General features: G+C 54.6%; 1 protein-coding gene across 2 annotated transcripts in view; it reads left to right on the top strand.

The window, feature by feature from the left end:
• PPP4R4 (protein phosphatase 4 regulatory subunit 4) overlaps positions 1-22,845 on the top strand; it is a 134,625-nt gene that overhangs the window by 3,351 nt on the left and 108,429 nt on the right. The window lies entirely within an intron of this gene.

A 22,845-nucleotide genomic window follows, 5' to 3' on the forward strand; every position in this document is an offset into this window, starting at 1 on the left:
CCCACTAGTGTCTGTGCCTCCTCAGTACTAGTCCCCCCACTAGTGTCTGTGCCCCCTCAGTACTAGTCTTCCCTCTAGTGTCTGTGCCCTTTCAGTACTAGCCCCCCCACTATTATCTGTGCCCCCTCAGTACTATTCTCCCCCTAATGTCTGTGCCCCCTCAGCACTATTCCCCCCCACTAGTGTCTGTGCCCCCTCAGTACTAGTCCCCCCCACTAGTGTCTGTGCCCCCTCAGTACTAGTCCCCCACTAGTGTCTGTGCCCCCTCAGTACTAGTCCCCCCCACTAGAGTCTGTGCCCCCTCAGTACTAGTCCCCCACTAGTGTCTGTGCCCCCTCAGTACTAGTCCCCCCCACTAGTGTCTGTGCCCCCTCAGTACTAGTCCCCCACTAGTGTCTGTGCCCCCTCAGTACTAGTCCCCCCCACTAGTGTCTGTGCCCCCTCAGTACTAGTCCCACCACTAGTGTCTGTGCCCCCTCAGTACTAGTCCCACCACTAGTGTCTGTGCCCCCTCAGTACTAGTCCCCCCACTAGTGTCTGTGCCCCTTCAGTACTAGTCCCCCCACTATTGTTTGTGCCCCCTCAGTACTAGTCCCCCCTAATGTGTGTGCCCCCTCAGCACTATCCACCCCACTATTGTCTGTGCCCCCTCAGTACTAGTCCCCCCACTAGTGTCTGTGCCCCCTTAGTACTAGTCCTTCCCACTAGTGTCTGTGTACCCTCAGTACTAGTCCTTCCCACTAGTGTCTGTGTACCCTCAGTACTAGTCCCCCCCACTAGTGTCAGTGCCCCCTCAGTACTAGTCCCCCCCCACTAGTGTCTGTGCCCCCTCAGTACTAGTCCCCCCACTATTGTCTGTGCCCCCTCAGTACTAGTCCCCCCACTAGTGTCTGTGCCCTCTCAGTACTAGTCCCCCCACTAGTGTATGTGTACCCTCAGTACTAGTCCTTCCCACTAGTGTCTGTGTACCCTCAGTACTAGTCCCCCCCACTAGTGTCTGTGCCCTCTCAGTACTAGTCCCCCCCCACTAGTGTCTGTGTACCCTCAGTACTAGTCCCCCCCACTAGTGTCTGTGCCCTCTCAGTACTAGTCCCCCCACTAGTGTCTGTGCCCCCTCAGTACTAGTCCCCCCACTATTGTCTGTGCCCTCTCAGTACTAGTCCCCCCACTAGTGTCTGTACCCCCTCAGTACTAGTCCCCCCACTAGTGTCTGTGCCCCCTCAGTACTAGTCTCCCCACTAGTGTCTGTGCCCCCTCAGTGCTAGTCCCCCCACTAGTGTCTGTGCCCCCTCAGTACTAGTCTCCCCACTAGTGTCTGTGCCCCCTCAGTACTAGTTTCCCCACTAGTGTCTGTGCCCCCTCAGTACTAGTCTCCCCACTAGTGTCTGTGCCCCCTCAGTACTAGTCTCCCCACTAGTGTCTGTGCCCCCTCAGTACTAGTTTCCCCACTAGTGTCAGTGCCCCCTCAGTACTAGTCCCCCACTAGTGTCTGTGCCCCCTCAGTACTAGTCCCCCCCCACTAGTGTCAGTGCCCCCTCAGTACTATCCCCCCCCACTAGTGTCTGTACCCCCTCAGTACTAGTCCCCCACTAGTGTCTGTGCCCCCTCAGTAGTGGGATAGACAGACTGTATAACTAGTGCTGAGCTGCTGTGTACTATGATCACCCCATTATACCATTTTTGTTTACGCTAAAAACCCTGATCCTGATTTGTTTTTTTGTTGTAATTGAAGTTTGTGGAAAAACAGATCCAAGCAGGTGGACACAATTGCTTCCATTTTTGCATCCGGTTTTTTGTGTTAGTTGGACGGCTGCAGGGAGTGCATCATGGCGCTTTGTGGCCTGAGGTAGAGTTCCCCTTTAAGTGTGGCCCAGCCTCCAGTATAGCCCGTCATATAGGGATGGCTGTGCGCTGTGACTGACACTTGTGGGTGTGCTGTGTACAGTGTGTGACCCGGAGACCTCACATACCCAGCACATCAGTCCATGGCGGTCACGCCTCGCCCGTCCCCGTGCTGGCGGGGTGGCTCCAGTGCCCTCTTACTGGCTGAGATGGTACGGTGATCAGCAGTGATCAGCGAGGAGGCAGCAGCCGCCCGCCCTCCAGTACTTGAATCTCCTGTTGCATGGAAACCGCAATCATCTTATAATATCTCAGGCTTTATATATAATCGCTGATCAGGAAAAGCTCCGCAGCCTGCACCACCTGGTCGCTGCGTGCATGGAGAGGGACTAATATATACTGTACAATCAGGCTCTGCAGCAGCTGAGGTGTAGTCTAAGGGTATAAACACACACACCGTATACGCAGCGTATTTACTCCTGCGATACGCAACAAATATGCAGCAGATTAGATCTAAATAACTGAACACCGCATCAATCTGCACCATCAAATCTGCTGCAGATCTGCTGCGTATCTGCTGCGTATACGGTGTGTGTGTTTGTACCCTAAGGCTCGGCAGTAGCTGAGGTGTAGTATAAGGCTCTGCAGCAGCTGAGTTGTATCATGAGGTTCTGCAGCAGCTGAGGTGTATGAGGTTCTGCAGCAGCTGAGGTGTATCATGAGGTTCTGCAGCAGCTGAGGTGTGTGATGATCTGCAGCAGCTGAGGTGTAGTAGGATGAGGTTCTGCAGCAGCTGAGGTGTAGTATGATGAGGTTCTGCAGCCGCTGAGGTGTATTATGAGGTTGTGCATCAGCTGAGGTATAGGATGAGGTTCTGCAGCAGCTGAGGTGTAGTAGGATGAGGTTCTGCAGCAGCTGAGGTGTAGTGTGAGGTTCTGCATCAGTTGAGGTGTGTGAGGTTCTGCAGCAGTTGAGGTGTATGAGGTTCTGCAGCAGCTGAGGTGTAGTAGGATGAGGTTCTGCAGCAGCTGAGGTGTAGTAGGATGAGGTTCTGCAGCAGCTGAGGTGTAGTAGGATGAGGTTCTGCAGCAGCTGAGGTGTAGGATGAGGTTCTGCAGCAGCTGAGGTGCAGTAGGATGAGGTTCTGCAGCAGCTGAGGTGTAGTATGATGAGGTTCTGCAGCAGCTGAGGTGCAGTAGGATGAGGTTCTGCAGCAGCTGAGGTGTAGTAGGATGAGGTTCTGCAGCAGCTGAGGTGCAGTAGGATGAGGTTCTGCAGCAGCTGAGGTGTAGTATGATGAGGTTCTGCAGCAGCTGAGGTGCAGTAGGATGAGGTTCTGCAGCAGCTGAGGTGTAGTAGGATGAGGTTCTGCAGCAGCTGAGGTGTAGTAGGATGAGGTTCTGCAGCAGCTGAGGTGTAGTAGGATGAGGTTCTGCAGCAGCTGAGGTGTAGGATGAGGTTCTGCAGCAGCTGAGGTGTGTATGATGAGGTCCTGCAGCAGCTGAGGTGTAGTAGGATGAGGTTCTGCAGCAGCTGAGGTGTATGATGAGGTTCTGCAGCAGCTGAGGTGTATGATGAGGTTCTGCAGCAGCTGCTCACATAGAGAACAGCAATAAGTATATGGAGTGTGTGATGATCTGCAGCCGTCTCTCTGGCCCCCTCCCCCATACTTTACCCTGCAGCTCTGCTCCCATAGAGAGCAGTAATGAGTGTATGGAGTGTGATGATCTGCAGCCGTCTCTCCAGCCCCCTCCCCCATGCTTTACCTTGCAGCTCTGCTCCCATAGAGAGCAGTAATGAGTGTATGGAGTGTGATGATCTGCAGCCGTCTCTCCAGCCCCCTCCCCCATGCTTTACCTTGCAGCTCTGCTCCCATAGAGAGCAGTAATGAGTGTATGGAGTGTGATGATCTGCAGCCGTCTCTCCAGCCCCCTCCCCCATGCTTTACCTTGCAGCTCTGCTCCCATAGAGAGCAGTAATGAGTGTATGGAGTGTGATGATCTGCAGCCGTCTCTCCGGCCCCCTCCCCCATGCTTTACCCTGCAGCTCTGCTCCCATAGAGAGCAGTAATGAGTGTATGGAGTGTGATGATCTGCAGCCGTCTCTCCGGCCCCCTCCCCCATGCTTTACCCTGCAGCTCTGCTTCCGTAGAGAGCAGTAATGAGTGTATGGAGTGTGATGATCTGCAGCCGTCTCTCCGGCCCCCTCCCCCATGCTTTACCCTGCAGCTCTGCTTCCGTAGAGAGCAGTAATGAGTGTATGGAGTGTGATGATCTGCAGCCGTCTCTCCGGCCCCCTCCCCCATGCTTTACCCTGCAGCCAGGCTTGCTTGGACTGTTTATTGTCTGCTGGTTAGAGGAGACCCTCGGGGTATTCGGGGATGAGCCTCGGTGGGGGTGCAGTGTCTGCAGAGCATTTCCCTCCTTCAGCAATGAGAGACGTCATTACGGAGAAGAATGCTCATCACCCATTAATGCCCATTGTGTGGCTGTCAAGTGACGGTCGCCGCTGCCACTGAGTAATGCTCCACCACATAACTCTAATCACTTCTCATTGTTCCAGGTTGAATGACTTGTTCCTCCGCAGCTCCAGAGCGATCGTCACCTCTCAGAGGAGTCTGCAGAGCATTGCACCCGCACAGTGTGGGGGCTCAGCCACATTCTCCCCCTATACACATATCCCACCCAGCTCTTATATCTCTTCCTGGGAAAGCTGGGTGACCACCAGTATGGCCCCCGTGGGAAAGCTGGGTGACCACCAGTATGGCCACCGTGGGAAAGCAGACCGACCACCAGTATGGCTGCCATGGGAAAGCTGACCGACCACCAGTATGGCTGCCATGGGAAAGCTTTGTGACCACCAGTATGGTTGCCATGGGAAAGCTGGGTGACCACCAGTATGGCTGCCGTGGGAAAGCTGGGTGACCACCAGTATGGCTGCCATGGGAAAGCTGACCGACCACCAGTATGGCTGCCATGGGAAAGCTTTGTGACCACCAGTATGGCTGCCATGGGAAAGCTGACCGACCACCAGTATGGCTGCCCTGGGAAAGCTGACCGACCACCAGTATGGCTGCCATGGGAAAGCTGACCGACCACCAGTATGGCCCCCGTGGGAAAGCTGACCGACCACCAGTATGGCTGCCATGGGAAAGCTGACCGACCACCAGTATGGCCCCCGTGGGAAAGCTGACCGACCACCAGTATGGCCGTCATGGGAAAGCTGGGTGACCGCCAGTATGGCCGTCATGGGAATGCTGACTGACCACCAGTATGGCTGCCGTGGGAAAGTTGGGGGACCACCAGTATGGCTGCCATGGGAAAGCTGACTGACCACCAGTATGGCTGCCATGGGAAAGCTGGGTGACCACCAGTATGGCTGCCATGGGAAAGCTGACCGACCACCAGTATGGCTGCCATGGGAAAGCTGACCGACCACCAGTATGGCTGCCGTGGGAAATCTGACCGACCACCAGTATGGCTGCCATGGGAAAGCTGACCGACCACCAGTATGGCTGCCATGGGAAAGCTGACCGACCACCAGTATGGCCGTCATGGGAAAGCTGGGTGACCACCAGTATGGCTGCCATGGGAAAGCTGACTGACCACCAGTATGGCTGCCATGGGAAAGTTGGGGGACCACCAGTATGGCTGCCATGGGAAAGCTGGGTGACCACCAGTATGGCTGCCATGGGAAAGCTGACCGACCACCAGTATGGCTGCCATGGGAAAGCTTTGTGACCACCAGTATGGCTGCCATGGGAAAGCTGACTGACCACCAGTATGGCTGCCATGGGAAAGCTGGGTGACCACCAGTATGGCCCCCATGGGAAAGCTGACCAACCACCAGTATGGCCCCCGTGGGAAAGTTGGGGGACCACCAGTATGGCCGTCGATATATCTCCCACCCTTTGAAGCTTTCCCGGACACCTGAATGGCAGAGCTCCTATATCATTATATAAGCCCCTTTGGAGCTGTAACCTCTGCCCTCTGGGCTGTCACTCAGCTTTCCCACAAATAAAGAGATATAAGTTATGGCCACCAAATCTATATAGGAAAGCTGGGTGGTCGCTGTTACCCCTGTAGCTGCGGCTCGTGTGCTGTCATTGTGCTGTCACCGTCAGGGCAGCGTGGAGCTCACAGTCGGCGTGGAGCGTGCCCATCACCATGGAGACGCTTGTGTTTACACACACAGTGACCATCACTCCTTACTCCGGGCCCCATTGTTCCTCACATAATAAGTCAGCTCTCCTGAGCCGGAGCGGCCGCTGCTCTGGCCGGGGCGACTGCCATTGTCTCTGTGTCCTCATGTGCCGCTGTGTGTAATCCGGCTGACCGCACACAACAAAGGGTTAATCCCTCAGTCACTCCAGGGGGATTGGTTGCTATGGGCAACAGAGGGGGGTGCAGAATCTACAGCCATGTTACCGAGAGAACTACAATCACCAACCCGTGTCAGGGACTCAGCGCTTATACCGGCCGTGTGCAGCCCGCCGCGCCATGTGACCCTGCCGTAAGCATTAGTAGTCACCAAACAGGCCCACGTCTGGAGGAAGGAAGAACAGCGCCTCCTGTGTAGACAGGTAGTGTGCGGTATTACAACTCAGATCTGTATGTGTCAGTGGAGCCGCAGTACCCGATACAACCCATGAACTGGTGTGGTGCTGTTTCTGCAGGAAAGCTGTTTAGCTTCTCAGATTCTGTACAAACCCTTAAAATATTGCAAAGTGTCTGCATTCCAGCATTAAAGGGGTATTCCCACCTCATGTATCTACATCTGCCGTGCTGAGGGAGGGTTCTCCATCGTTCCCTACTGTCCTGTACTCAGCAGGTGTCAGTCTCTATTCCTGGACCAGGAGGCTCAGGATGAGCAGAGCTGCAGGTCCCAGTCTCTGAGTTATGGAGTGTATGGATGACACTTTCTTACTATAACACTTGTGTTAGTAGAACGTCCTCTTCCTTACTCCATGGCGTATCAGATGGCTGATAACAGCGTGTGCTAGCATCTGTTCTATTTCATACATTGAGATGTGAGGTTGTGGCTCCTTAGCAGGTCTTTCCCATCCTATCTTTCTCCGCTGTAACCTCCTCCTCTCCGGTTCCCCCTCCTCCTCTCCTTGTTCCCCCTCCTCCTCTCCTTGTTCCCCCTCTTCCTCTCTGGTTCCCCCTCTTCCTCTCCGGTTCCCCCTCTTCCTCTCCTTGTTCCCCCTCCTCCTCTCCGGTTCCCCCTCTTCCTCTCCGGTTCCCCCTCTTCCTCTCCGGTTCTCCCTCTTCCTCTCCTTGTTCCCCCTCTTCCTCTCCTTGTTCCCCCTCTTCCTCTCCTTGTTCCCCCTCTTCCTCTCCTTGTTCCCCCTCTTCCTCCCCGGTTCCCCCCCTCTTCCTCTCCTTGTTCCCCCTCTTCCTCTCCTTGTTCCCCCTCTTCCTCCCCGGTTCCCCCCCTCTTCCTCTCCTTGTTCCCCCTCTTCCTCTCCTTGTTCCCCCTCTTCCTCCCCTTATTCCCCCTCTTCCTCCAGGGTTCCCCCTCTTCCTCTCCTTGTTCCCCCTCTTCCTCTCCTTGTTCCCCCTCTTCCTCTCCTTGTTCCCCCTCTTCCTCTCCTTGTTCCCCCTCTTCCTCGCCTTGTTCCCCCTCTTCCTCGCCTTGTTCCCCCTCTTTCTCTCCTTGTTCCCCCTCTTTCTCGCCTTGTTCCCCCTCTTTCTCTCCTTGTTCCCCCTCTTTCTCTCCTTGTTCCCCCTCTTTCTCTCCTTGTTCCCCCTCTTCCTCTCCTTGTTCCCCCTCTTTCTCTCCTTGTTCCCCCTCTTCCTCTCCTTGTTCCCCCTCTTCCTCTCCTTGTTCCCTCTCCTTGTTCCCCCTCTTCCTCGCCTTGTTCCCCCTCTTCCTCTCCTTGTTCCCCCTCTTCCTCTCCTTGTTCCCCCTCTTCCTCTCCTTGTTCCCTCTCCTTGTTCCCCCTCTTCCTCGCCTTGTTCCCCCTCTTCCTCGCCTTGTTCCCTCTCCTTGTTCCCCCTCTTCCTCTCCTTGTTCCCCCTCTTCCTCTCCTTGTTCCCCCTCTTCCTCTCCTTGTTCCCCCTCTTCCTCTCCTTGTTCCCCCTCCTTGTTCCCCCTCTTCCTCGCCTTGTTCCCCCTCTTCCTCTGCTTGTTCCCCCTCTTCCTCTGCTTGTTCCCCCTCTTCCTCCCCAGCACCCTCAGGCCTGTAATGGCGGGAGGCAGAGTCATCCTTCCTTTGCCGGGTATCTTGGCGTTCGTAGCACATCCAGCCCGGTCGCCGTGTCACTCACAATAGCTTCTCACCGCTAATGACTGTAATCGGACAGAATGACACAAAGAAACCCGTCATTAGCCACTCTCTGCAGTCAGTTTCACCACAGCCCACATTATTCTTACAACTCCTACAATGTATTAAGCAATAGCTTAAAGGGGCTGTCCAGTGTAGTCAGACAGCTCCTGCATCCAGAGTATACATATGTCACAAAGAGCGTCTCCAGCCCTGGAGGACCCGTCCTGTCCTGGATTACACAGACAGAATGGGCTCCCTGTAATGCTCTATGTCTCCTGTGGTGGCGCTGCTGCTGCAGGGAACACTTACTGACATGTCTGTCTCCTACATCTACACTCCCCAGCCTTTCCTATAGGACCAGGAAGCTCAGGATTATTAAAGGGGTTGTCCAGAAAACAGTTACTTTCTTGCAAAAACCGCGCCACCCTGTCCTCAGGTTGTGTGTGTGGTATTACAATTTAGCTCCAAGGATTGTCGAACACTGTGTGTGTATGCGGTAGATCACTGTGTGTGTGTGTGTGTGTGTGTGTGTGTGTGTATGCGGTAGATCACTGTGTGTGTGTGTGTGTGTGTATGCGGTAGATCACTGTGTGTGTGTGTGTGTATGCGGTAGATCACTGTGTGTGTTTGTGTGTATGCGGTAGATCACTGTGCGTGTGTGTGTATGCAGTAGATCACTGTGTGTGTGTATGTATGCAGTAGATCACTGTGTGTGTGTATGCGCAGTAGGTCATTGTTTGTGTGTGTATGCAGTAGGTTATTTGTGTGTGTATGTATGCAGTAGATCACTGTGTGTGTATGCATGCAGTAGATCACTGTGTGTGTGTGTGTGTATGTATGCAGTAGATCACTGTGTGTGTGTGTGTGTGTATGTATGCAGTAGATCACTGTGTGTGTGTATGTATGCAGTAGATCACTGTGTGTGTATGCAGTAGATCACTGTGTGTGTGTGTGTGTGTATGTATGCAGTAGATCACTGTGTGTGTGTGTATGCAGTAGATCACTGTGTGTGTGTGTATGCAGTAGATCACTGTGTGTGTGTATGTATGCAGTAGATCACTGTGTGTGTGTATGTATGCAGTAGATCACTGTGTGTGTGTATGCAGTAGATCACTGTGTGTGTGTATATGTATGCATGCAGTAGATCACTGTGTGTGTGTGTGTGTGTGTGTATGCATGCAGTAGATCACGGTGTGTGTGTGTATGTATGCAGTAGATCACTGTGTGTGTATGTATGCAGTAGATCACTGTGTGTATATGTATGCAGTAGATCACTGTGTGTATATGTATGCAGTAGATCACTGTGTGTATATGTATGCAGTAGATCACTGTGTGTATATGTATGCAGTAGATCACTGTGTGTATATGTATGCAGTAGATCACTGTGTGTATATGTATGCAGTAGATCACTGTGTGTATATGTATGCAGTAGATCACTGTGTGTATATGTATGCAGTAGATCACTGTGTGTATATGTATGCAGTAGATCACTGTGTGTGTATGTATGCAGTAGATCACTGTGTGTGTATGTATGCAGTAGATCACTGTGTGTGTATGTATGCAGTAGATCACTGTGTGTGTATGTATGCAGTAGATCACTGTGTGTGTATGTATGCAGTAGATCACTGTGTGTGTATGTATGCAGTAGATCACTGTGTGTGTATGTATGCAGTAGATCACTGTGTGTGTATGTATGCAGTAGATCACTGTGTGTGTATGTATGCAGTAGATCACTGTGTGTGTATGTATGCAGTAGATCACTGTGTGTGTATGTATGCAGTAGATCACTGTGTGTGTATGTATGCAGTAGATCACTGTGTGTGTATGTATGCAGTAGATCACTGTGTGTGTATGTATGCAGTAGATCACTGTGTGTGTATGTATGCAGAAGATCACTGTGTGTGTGTATGCGTATGTATGCAGAAGATCACTGTGTGTGTGTATGCGCAGTAGGTTATTTGTGTGTGTATGTATGCAGTAGATCACTGTGTGTGTGTATGCGCAGTAGGTTATTTGTGTGTGTATGTATGCAGTAGATCACTGTGTGTGTGTGTGTGTATGCAGTAGATCACTGTGTGTGTGTGTGTGTGCAGTAGATCACTGTGTGTGTGTGTGTGTGTGTGCAGTAGATCACTGTGTGTGTATATGTAGTAGTCACATGACTCTTAAAATGATCCAGGATTTCCTTTATGTTGTTCATCTCTTGGGTATCTTCCTGCGGCTTCTCGTCCTTTGTCTGGGATTATGGAGCGGCTCCTCCGGGGTATCGACATGACGGCTTTGTATTCATAGTAACCTTATTTACTGGGATCAGCTCGGTTAATTGAAGTTTCATATTACTTTGTGTCCTTCTTGAGCCGGAGCCCAGGAGCAGGAATCTAATTCAGATAAAAAGCCACCTTGTGATGATGCCAAGGACGGTGCCACGGTGCGGGCTACAGGCTGCGGCCTACAGGAGGGGGGAGACAGGCTGCGGCCTACAGGAGGGGGGAGACAGGCTGCGGCCTACAGGAGGGGGGAGACAGGCTGCGGCCTACAGGAGGGGGGAGACAGGCTGCGGCCTACAGGAGGGGGGAGACAGGCTGCGGCCTACAGGAGGGGGGAGACAAACTGCGGCCTACAGGAGGGGGGGGGGGGAGACAGGCTGCGGCTTCAGGAGCGGGGAGACAGGCTGTGGCCTACAGGAGGGGGGAGACAGGCTGCGGCCTACAGGAGGGGGGGGGGAGACAGGCTGCGGCTTCAGGAGCGGGGAGACAGGCTGCGGCCTACAGGAGGGGGGGGGAGACAAGCTGCGGCCTACAGGAGGGGGGGGGGGAGACAGGCTGCGGCCTACAGGAGGGGGGAGATAGGCTGCGGCCTACAGGAGGGGGGAGACAGGCTGCGGCCTACAGGAAGCGGGAGACAGGCTGCGGCCTACAGGAAGCGGGAGACAGGCTGCGGCCTACAGGAAGCGGGAGACAGGCTGCGGCCTACAGGAGGGGGGAGACAGGCTGCGGCCTACAGGAGGGGGGAGACAGGCTGCGGCCTACAGGAGGGGGGAGACAGGCTGCGGCCTACAGGAGGGGGGAGACAGGCTGCGGCCTACAGGAGGGGGGAGACAGGCTGCGGCCTACAGGAGGGGGGAGGGGGGAGACAGGCTGCGGCCTACAGGAGGGGGGGGGGGTGAGACAGGCTGTGGCCTACAGGAGGGGGGGGGGAGACAGGCTGTGGCCTACAGGAGGGGGGGGGGTGAGACAGGCTGTGGCCTACAGGAGGGGGGGGGGTGAGACAGGCTGTGGCCTACAGGAGGGGGGGGGAGACAGGCTGTGGCCTATAGGAGGGGGGGAGACAGGCTGTGGCCTATAGGAGGGGGGGAGACAGGCTGTGGCCTATAGGAGGGGGGGGGAGACAGGCTGTGGCCTACAGGGGGGGGGGGGAGACAGGCTGTGGCCTACAGGGGGGGGGGGGAGACAGGCTGTGGCCTACAGGGGGGGGGGGGGGAGACAGGCTGTGGCCTACAGGGGGGGGGGGGGGGGGGGGAGACAGGCTGCGGCCTACAGGAGGGGGGAGACAGGCTGCGGCCTACAGGAGGGGGGAGACAGGCTGCGGCCTACAAGAGGGGGGAGACAGGCTGCGGCCTACAGGTGGGGGAAACAGGCTGCGGCCTACAGGAGGGGGGGGGGGGAGACAACCTGCGGCCTACAGGAGGGGGGAGACAGGCTGCGGCCTACAGGTGGGGGGGAAACAGGCTGCGGCCTACAGGAGGGGGGGGGGGGAGACAACCTGCGACCTACAGGAGGGGGGAGACAGGCTGCGGCCTACAGGTGGGGGGGAAACAGGCTGCGGCCTACAGGAGGGGGGGGGGAGACGACCTGCGTCCTACAGGAGGGGGGAGACAGGCTGCGGCCTACAGGAGCGGGGAGACAGGCTGTGGCCTACAGGAGCGGGGAGACAGGCTGCTGATTTACTGTTCTAATTAAGAGTTATATAGGGGTCTCACCCCACTGCAGGACCCTCATACATGGATACAAGAAGCGCCTCTTGCCCCACAGGACCCTACACATGGACAGCCCATTGGCTCCAAAGTGTTATGCCTTACATCCCCTGTGGGGGTGCTGTAGTGAACACAAATGCTCCAGTACTGATATATCCTCCTATTACATCCTATATGACTGATATCAGCCGCTCCTCTTATAACGCTCCAGCACTGATATATCCTCCTATTATATCCTATGTGACTGATATCAGCCGCTCCTCTTATAACGCCCCAGTACTGATATATCCTCCTATTATATCCTATGTGACTGATATCAGCCGCTCCTCTTATAACGCTCCAGTACTGATATATCCTCCTATTACATCCAATGTGACTGATATCAGCCGCTCCTCTTATAACGCTCCAGTACTGATATATCCTGCTATTACATCCTATATGACTGATATCAGCCACTCCTCTTATAACGCTCCAGCACTGATATAACCTCCTATTACATCCTATATGACTGATATCAGCCGCTCCTCTTATAACGCTCCAGTACTGATATATCCTCCTATTACATCCTATGTGACTGATATCAGCCGCTCCATTACTGATATATCCTCCTAATATATGCTATGTGACTGATAGCAGCCGCTCCTTTTATAACGCTCCATTACTGATATATGCTCCTATTATATCCTATGTGACTGATAGCAGCCGCTTCTCTTATAACGCTCTTCTTTGTTTCCATTCGGCTCCCTTGGGAGACTTCAAGCATGAACGGCCCCTTTAAGGTCTTGTCACATTATCCCAATGGGATTCAAGGCAGCACTTTAACTTGGCCTCTCCAAGACCTTCTCTTTGTTCCTGTTCACAGGTGACTGACTCCGGGTCATTGTTGTGGTGTCTGGGGTCACGGGCTGATGGACTGACATTCTCCTCCGGAGCAGAGTTCACGGTTCCATGAATTAGGACAAGTCGTCTGGTCCTGCCCCGACCATTACCATTCTGCTAATTGTTGGCTTTATATCACATGTAACCCGACCCTAGTCCTTCATCTAGACCAGGGCGCTCTAACCGGCCGCTGTCTGACATGCTGGGAGTTGGAGACCACAGTTCTATGTGTGGGTTTGTGTGGTTTTTTTGCCTTTTATGGCCCTGGCGCCTTCTCACGTGTGGCCCTTCCGCCTTCTCACGTGTGGCCCTGTGACTGCTTCTCATTGCCAGGCGGCTTCCATGTCAGCGCTTGTGAAGTTCTGTCCAGTTGACCATTGACTCTGGTGACCTGGATGATTTAGTAGCTAAGGGGCCCTTACTTTTTTCCTCCGGTGGAGGATTCGGTAACAGGGGTGCGGCCGACGCGGTGTGTGCTGTCACATCGCTGGTCCAAGGGATGTAAGACGCTCGTCTATCACTCGGCCCAGTGATTGCCTTGTTGCCGGGTGTCGTACAATATGGCCACTGGCACTACATGCCCTCCTGCTGTTAGATGCCACTCATCTCCCACAGACGTGATTTATTTCTTCCGCTGTCCGCAATGAAATAAAGATTTGCTGGTAACCTCATACGGGCTGATGAATTATTAGCAGGGTTTAAAGGGTTATCTGCTGAGGACAAGAGAGAGCACGGATCCCAATCCCCCCCCCCCCCCCCCCCCCCGCTACAGAAGGCAAGAGAGAGGGCACGGACCCCCCTGCTACAGAGGACAAGAGAGAGCACGGAGAGCACCCCCCCACCCCACTCCTGTGCTCTCTCTCTCTCATCCTCTGTGGCGGCGAGGAGTGGGGTGGGGGGGTGCTCTCTGTGCTCTCTCTTGCCCTCTGTAGCAGGGGGATCCGTGCTCTCTCTTGTCCTCTGTAGCAGGGGGATCCGTGCTCTCTCTTGCCCTCTGTAGCAGGGTGATCTGTGCTCTCTCTCTCTCTCTCGTCCTCTGTGGCGGCGAGATCACCCACCACCATCACCACAGAGGGCAAGAGAGAGCACGGATCCCCCTGCTACAGAGGGCAAGAGAGAGCACCCCCCCACCCCACTACAGAGGACAAGAGAGAGCACGGATCCCCCTGCTACGGAGGACAAGAGAGAGCACGGATCCCCCTGCTACAGAGGACAAGAGAGAGCACGGATCCCCCGCTACAGAGGACAAGAGAGAGCACGGATCCCCCTGCTACAGAGGACAAGAGAGAGCACGGATCCCCCTGCTACAGAGGACAAGAGAGAGCACGGATCCCCCTGCTACAGAGGACAAGAGAGAGCACGGATCCCCGCTACAGAGGACAAGAGAGAGCACGGATCCCCCTGCTACAGAGGACAAGAGAGAGCATGGATCCCCCCCGCTACAGAGGAAAAGAGAGAGCATGGATCCCCCCCCCCCCCCCCGCTACAGAGGACAAGAGAGAGCACGGATCCCCGCTACAGAGGACAAGAGAGAGCAAGGATCCCCCCGCTACAGAGGACAAGAGAGAGCATGGATTCCCCCCACTACAGAGGACGAGAGAGAGCATGGATCCCCCCCCCCCGCTACAGAGGACAAGAGAGAGCACGGATCCCCGCTACAGAGGACAAGAGAGAGCATGGATCCCCACTACAGAGGACAAGAGAGAGCACGGATCCCCGCTACAGAGGACAAGAGAGAGCACGGATCCCCCTGCTACAGAGGACAAGAGAGAGCATGGATCCCCCCCGCTACAGAGGAAAAGAGAGAGCATGGATCCCCCCCCCCCCCGCTACAGAGGACAAGAGAGAGCACGGATCCCCGCTACAGAGGACAAGAGAGAGCATGGATCCCCCCCGCTACAGAGGACAAGAGAGAGCAAGGATCCCCCCGCTACAGAGGACAAGAGAGAGCATGGATTCCCCCCACTACAGAGGACGAGAGAGAGCACGGATCCCCGCTACAGAGGACAAGAGAGAGCATGGATCCCCCGCTACAGAGGACGAGAGAGAGCACGGATCCCCCGCTACAGAGGACGAGAGAGAGCATGGATCCCCCCGCTACAGAGCACATTGTCTCCTGTCTCTATTGCTACCTTGTCTACCTTTAAGATGTGGGAGTCATTGGGGTGGTCCCTGGTGGCTTCTCCCCGCCCCCACCAGCCTTATACCCAGAGAAGGAGGGATCTGTCAGTCAAGGCTATTGGGCTGAGAGAAGCTGCTGGGACTGCCCCTATGACTCCTTGTTCGGGCAGCATGAAAGTGGTGACCGTTTCCTTTAAGGGCGGTGTAGTGATGTCTCGTCTGGTCTCTTCTTCCCTTGATGAAGTAATAATGTGAATAATCTGTTTTTGTCACGGCTCCCCTCGCTCTCCCATCACGCTCGTTCTCTCCTCGGCTCCACGCGAATGCGGATTAATCGCCACGCACTTCATTAGACTCAGATGCAAAGTGTGAGATTTTCCGCAGAACAAGTGAATCAGGGATTCAGATTCCGCCTACTGACTCCCAAATTACAAGGCTCACTATCGACGGCTCTGCATTTTCCTGCGCTGAATGCCATGGCAACCTACTGTTACGAGAGCGATCGGGACAATGCCATAATGGTCACTACGCCTTTTATTGAACGTCCAATTATTGTCCCCTTTTAACTGCTTCACTGCCGGCATCGGTGGTCTCATATATGGAGAGATCATTGCCGGAGTGCACAGCCCGGCATCGGGGGTCTCATATACAGAGAGAGATCACTGCCAGAGTACACAGCACAGCCCGGCATCGGGGGTCTCATATACAGAAAGAGATCACTGCCAGAGTACACAGCACAGCCCGGCATCGGGGGTCTCATATACAGAAAGAGATCACTGCCAGAGTACACAGCACAGCCCGGCATCGGGGGTCTCCTATATAGAGAGATCACTGCCAGAGTACACAGCACAGCCCGGCATCGGTGGTCTCATATATAGAGAGATCACTGCCGGAGTACACAGCACAGCCCGGAATCGGGGGTCTCGATATACAGAGAGATCACTGCCGGAGTACACAGCACAGCCCGGAATCGGGGGTCTCATATATAGAGAGATCACTGCCAGAGTACACAGCACAGCCCGGCATCGGGGGTCTCATATACAGAGAGAGATCACTGGCGGAGTACACAGCACAGCCCGGCATCAGGGGTCTCATATATATAGAGAGAGATCACTGGTGGAGTACACAGCACAGCCCGGCATCAGGGGTCTCATATACAGAAAGAGATCACTGGTGGAGTACACAGCACAGCCCGGCATCAGGGGTCTCATATATAGAGAGATCACTGCCAGAGTACACAGCACAGCCCGGCATCGGGGGTCTCATATACAGAGAGAGATCACTGGTGGAGTACACAGCACAGCCCGGCATCAGGGGTCTCATATATAGAGAGATCACTGCCAGAGTACACAGCACAGCCCGGCATCGGGGGTCTCATATACAGAGAGAGATCACTGCCGGAGTACACAGCACAGCCCAGCATCGGGGGTCTCATATATAGAGAGAGATCACTGCCGGAGTACACAGCACAGCCCGGCATCAGGGGTCTCATATATAGAGAGAGATCACTGGTGGAGTACACAGCACAGCCCGGCATCGGTGGTCTCATATAAATAGAGAGATCACTGCCAGAGTACACAGCACAGCCTGGCATCGGGGGTCTCATATATAGAGAGAGATTACTGCCGGAGTACACAGCACAGCCCGGCATCGGGGGTCTCATATATAGAGAGATCACTGGTGGAGTACACAGCACAGCCCGGCATCGGGGGTTTCATATATAGAGAGATCACTGCCAGAGTACACAGCACAGCCCGGCATCGGGGGTCTCATATATAGAGAGAGATCACTGGTGGAGTACACAGCACAGCCCAGCATCGGTGGTCTCATATACAGAGAGAGATCACTGGCGGAGTACACAGCACAGCCCGGCATCGGGGGTCTCATATACAGAAAGAGATCACTGCCAGAGTACACAGCACAGCCCGGCATCGGTGGTCTCATATACAGAGAGAGATCACTGGCGGAGTACACAGCACAGCCCGGCATCGGTGGTCTCATATAAATAGAGAGATTACTGCCGGAGTACACAGCACAGCCCGGCATCGGTGGTCTCATATATAGAGAGAGATCACTGCCGGAGTACACAGCACAGCCCGGCATCGGTGGTCTCATATATAGAGAGAGATCACTGGTGGAGTACACAGCACAGCCCGGCATCAGGGGTCTCATATATAGAGAGAGATCACTGCCGGAGTACACAGCACAGCCCGGCATCGGTGGTCTCGATATACAGAGAGATCACTGCCGGAATACACAGCACAGCCCAGCATCGGGGGTCTCATATATAGAGAGATCACTGCCAGAGTACACAGGACAGCCCGGCATCGGTGGTCTCATATATAGAGAGATCACTGCCGGAGTACACAGCACAGCCCGGCATCGGTGGTCTCGATATACAGAGAGATCACTGCCGGAGTACACAGCACAGCCCGGCATCGGTGGTCTCATATATAGAGAGATCACTGCCGGAGTACACAGCACAGCCCGGCATCGGTGGTCTCATATATAGAGAGATCACTGCCGGAGTACACAGCAGAGCCCGGCATCGGGGGTCTCATATATAGAGAGATTACTGCCGGAGTACACAGCACAGCCCGGCATCGGGGGTCTCATATACAGAAAGAGATCACTGCCAGAGTACACAGCACAGCCCGGCATCGGGGGTCTCATATATAGAGAGATCACTGCTGGAGTACACAGCACAGCCCGGCATCGGTGGTCTCATATATAGAGAGATCACTGCCGGAGTACACAGCACAGCCCGGCATCGGTGGTCTCATATATAGAGAGATCACTGCCGGAGTACACAGCACAGCCCGGCATCGGGGGTCTCATATATAGAGAGATTACTGCCGGAGTACACAGCACAGCCCGGCATCGGGGGTCTCATATACAGAAAGAGATCACTGCCAGAGTACACAGCACAGCCCGGCATCGGGGGTCTCATATATAGAGAGATCACTGCTGGAGTACACAGCACAGCCCGGCATCGGTGGTCTCATATATAGAGAGATCACTGCCGGAGTACACAGCACAGCCCGGCATCGGTGGTCTCATATATAGAGAGATCACTGCCGGAGTACACAGCACAGCCCGGCATCAGGGGTCTCATATATAGAGAGATCACTGCCGGAGTACACAGCACAGCCCGGCATCAGGGGTCTCATATATAGAGAGATCACTGCCGGAGTACACAGCACAGCCCGGCATCGGTGGTCTCATATATAGAGAGATCACTGCCGGAGTACACAGCACAGCCCGGCATCGGTGGTCTCGATATACAGAGAGAGATCACTGCCGGAGTACACAGCACAGCCCAGCATCGGTGGTGTCATATATAGAGAGATCACTGCCGGAGTACACAGCACAGCCCGGCATCGGGGGTCTCATAAATAGAGAGATCACTGCCGGAGTACACAGCACAGCCCAGCATCGGTGGTCTCGATATACAGAGAGATCACTGCCGGAGTACACAGCACAGCCCGGCATCGGGGGTCTCATATATAGAGAGATCACTGCCAGAGTACACAGCACAGCCCGGCATCGGTGGTCTCATATATAGAGAGATCACTGCCGGAGTACACAGCACAGCCCGGCATCGGTGGTCTCATATATAGAGAGATCACTGCCGGAGTACACAGCACAGCCCGGCATCGGTGGTCTCGATATACAGAGAGATCACTGCCGGAGTACACAGCACAGCCCGGCATCGGTGGTCTCATATATAGAGAGATCACTGCCGGAGTACACAGCACAGCCCGGCATCGGTGGTCTCGATATACAGAGAGATCACTGCCGGAGTACACAGCACAGCCCGGCATCGGTGGTGTCATATATAGAGAGATCGCTGCTGGAGGAGAGACAGTCAGTCAGGAACTGTTCAGAGCAGGAGAGGTTTTCTATGGGGATTTGCTGCTGCTTTGGACAGTTCCTGACATGGACAGAGGTGGCAGCAGAGAGCACTGTGTCAGACTGGAGAGAATACATCACTTCCTGCAGGACATACAGCAACTGATAAGTACTGGAAGACTGGAGAGAATACACTTCCTGCAGGACAAACAGCAGCTGATAAGTACTGGAAGTCTGGAGACTTTGAGATTTTTAAATAGAAGTAAATTAAAAATCTGTATAACTTTCCGAAATTGGTTGATTTGAAAGAAAAAGATGTTTTGCTGGAGTGCCCCTTTAAATCCCTCACTGGTTGCATGCAAGCACTTGCTGCAAAACTACAACTCCCACTATGCATTGGAGTCCTTAGCCCCTGGCATGCAGACTCCAAACCTTTGGCCCTCCAGCTCTTGCACAACTACAACTCCTATCATGCCATGGCGGCTGTCAGGACAGAGAGGGAGCTGGTGAGACATTGTTGTAGGGACTTCTCCTTGTTGTGGCTGAGGGTTTGTTCCAGTGTATCAGCGCAGACATCTATCGGCCTGGAATCCTAGCAGACGAGATGAGGATGTCTTTCAGCTTGTGGAGTCATTGTGAACATGCCCAGACTGTACACAGAGGCCGGAGCCGCCACGTTCCGTTACCTAGGAGGCCGCAGCTTGTTGCTCTGTCCCTTAGGAGGAAATAAAAAGTTAAAGCGCGTTCCCTATGGTATAGCAGAGGATATGACCCGTCTTTACTGCTCCGCACCACATCACGGCCGTGCCTCTCCATAATCCTCCCCGTCTATGCTGGAAGAGGAGTGCAGCTCTGGAGTGAGAAGCCTTACTACATGACAGGTTATAAGCCAGCCAGTGTCTGCAGATGGGCAGGGTCCGGCCTGTGTTTCATCCCCAGCAGGGGGCATCACAGAGCTGCTTGGCATATCCTTCTTCCCAGTGAACGGCCTATAGGTCTCCTCGGGGACGTACATTATCCTTAGGGCTCGTTCCCACTGAGCAAAAGCAGCTGAATTTCTGCGCTGAATGCATGCGGATTCAGCGCGGATTCCTCGAGTATTCCGCGCTGAATTTGTCAAGAGCTGATTACGAGCTGAACACTTTCCTAGCAGAATACGCAGGGATTCTGCTTACATTCTGCTTATATTCTGCTCGGAATTCAGCGTCAGTTGATTTCAGGCGGAAATATTTCCTTGCGTAATCCGCTCCTTTTGCTCTGTGTGAACGTAGCCTTAGGCCCAGCTCTATACTACACAGCTATTGGGGCTGCGGCCCCCTCATTCTCATAGTGGATGAGGGTCCCAGAATGGTGGATCTTAGTTACATGATGGGGGCGTCCCTGTAACCCTGGGGGGGGCATAGAGAGCGGGGGTCTGTCTGTCTCCAGCTATTCACCATACCTTAGTATATAGGTATATATCCTGCCTTGTGATGTCATCACTGTGTCTGTCATTCATCACCGCTTCTTGGAATGGATCCCCCCTGGCTGGTATGCGGCAGCCATTAGTTGTAGGATCAGATTCCGCCTCTCCCAGAGAGAACAGATGAGGCTTTGATGGCGGCGGTGAAGGTCTCCGAGCCTTTCATGGCGCCATGTGATACCGCACTATTTGCCTTTTGTGAAAGTCTCCTTTACAATCTAAATGTGTCTTATGTAAATGTTCGGTCTCACGGCGCCCCCTGCTGGTTCAGTGTCTGTGCATTATGGTCTGATATACATTTTCCTCCTGGATCTCCTACCATGAGCGGTGCCCCTCGGGGGCGTCCTGCCAGGGGTGTCCATGGCCGAGCAGTTGCATGCAAGCCTCACGTCTCCAGGCACAATGCCAGCGACAGATGGAGCAGTGCTGAGTGACAGGTCACACTTCTCTGTCTGGCATCTGATGGATGAGTCTGATGCCAGGAGAATGTTCCCTGCCTGACTGCATGGAGGGGGGTCTGTACATAGTCTGGACCCCAACACCAAGAACAGAGACTGCAGCCCTGATCTCTCCCCAACGTCCGACCTCACAGATATCTCCTGTGTATGATCATCCGGTCCTCCATATTCTTATGTAGAGAGGTTTAAGGCTTTGGAGCAGCAGCGACTTCTATCGTTTCATCAGTCTAATAAAATATTGTAGAAAATATCAAACAAACAACTATCCGTGTATTATTAGTAGTAGTTGTAGTATAATAATCTATAATAATCTGCTGTTTAGTGTTGTCTGCCGCACAGGATTCCATCATGGTGAATGGCCCGAACTAGAGAGGAGGGAATTTACAGGAATAGAAGTGAAGCGCTTTGTTTTCTCTCCAATCTGCTCATCCCTGACCGCCTTATAACCGACTGACGCTCCTCCCCGGCTGCCTTATACCTGAACGCCTTATAACCAACTGACGCTCCTCCCCGGCTGTGCCGCTCTGTGCCGCTCCTCCCCGGCTGCCTTATACCTGACTGCCGCTCTGTGCCGCTCCTCCCCGGCTGCCTTATACCTGACTGCCGCTCTGTGCCGCTCCTCCCCGGCTGCCTTATACCTGACTGCCGCTCTGTGCCGCTCCTCCCCGGCTGCCTTATACCTGACTGCCGCTCTGTGCCGCTCTTCCCCGGCTGCCTTATACCTGACTGCCGCTCTGTGCCGCTTCTCCCCGGCTGCCTTATACCTGACTGCCGCTCTGTACCGCTACTCTCCGGCTGCCTTATACCTGACTGCTGCTCCTCCCCAGCTGCCTTATACCTGACTGCCGCTCTGTGCCACTCCTCCCCAGCTGCCTTATACCTGACTGCCGCTCTGTGCCACTCCTCCCCAGCTGCCTTATACCTGACTGCCGCTCTGTGCCACTCCTCCCTGGCTGCCTTATAACCGACTGACGCTCCTCCCCGACTGCCTTATACCTGACCGACTTATAACCGGCTGCCGCTCCTCCCCGGCTGCCTTATACCTGACTACCGCTCCCCCCCGGCTGCCTTATACCTGACTGCCGCTCTGTGCCGCTCCTCCCTGGCTGCCGCTCTGTACCACTCCTCCCCGGCTGCCTTATACCTGACTGGCGCTCTGTGCCTCTCCTCCCCGGCTGCCTTATACCTGACCGCCTTATAACCGACTGAAACTCCTCCCCGGCTACCTTATACCTGACTGGCGCTCTGTGCCGCACCTCCCCGGATGCCTTATGCCTGACTAACGCTCTGTGCCGCTCCTCCCCGGCTGCCTTATGCCTGACTGCCGCTCTGTGCCGCTCCTCCCCGGCTGCCTTATACCTGACTGCCGCTCTGTACCGCTACTCTCCGGCTGCCTTATACCTGGCTGCCGCTCTGTGCTGCTCCTCCCCGGCTGCCTTATACCTGACTGCCGCTCCTCTCCGGCTGCCTTGTACCTGACTGCTGCTCCTCCCCAGCTGCCTTATACCTGACTGCCGCTCTGTGCCACTCCTCCCCAGCTGCCTTATACCTGGCTGCCGCTCTGTGCTGCTCCTTCCCGGCTGCCTTATACCTGACTGCTGCTCCTCCCCAGCTGCCTTATACCTGGCTGCCGCTCTGTGCCACTCCTCCCTGGCTGCCTTATAACCAACTGACGCTCCTCCCCGACTGCCTTATACCTGACCGCCTTATAACCGGCTGCCGCTCCTCCCCGGCTGCCTTATACCTGACTGACGCTCTGTGCCGCTCCTCCCCGGCTGCCTTATACCTGACTGCCGCTCTGTGCCGCTCCTCCCTGGCTGCCACTCTGTACCACTCCTCCCCGGCTGCCTTATACCTGACTGACGCTCTGTACCACTCCTCCCCGGCTGCCTTATACCTGACTGGCGCTCTGTGCCGCTCCTCCCCGGCTGCCTTATACCTGACCGCCTTATAACCGACTGAAACTCCTCCTAGGCTACCTTATACC

This window comes from Dendropsophus ebraccatus, chromosome 13, assembly GCF_027789765.1.
Source record: "Dendropsophus ebraccatus isolate aDenEbr1 chromosome 13, aDenEbr1.pat, whole genome shotgun sequence".
Classification (NCBI taxonomy): Eukaryota; Metazoa; Chordata; class Amphibia; order Anura; family Hylidae; genus Dendropsophus; species Dendropsophus ebraccatus.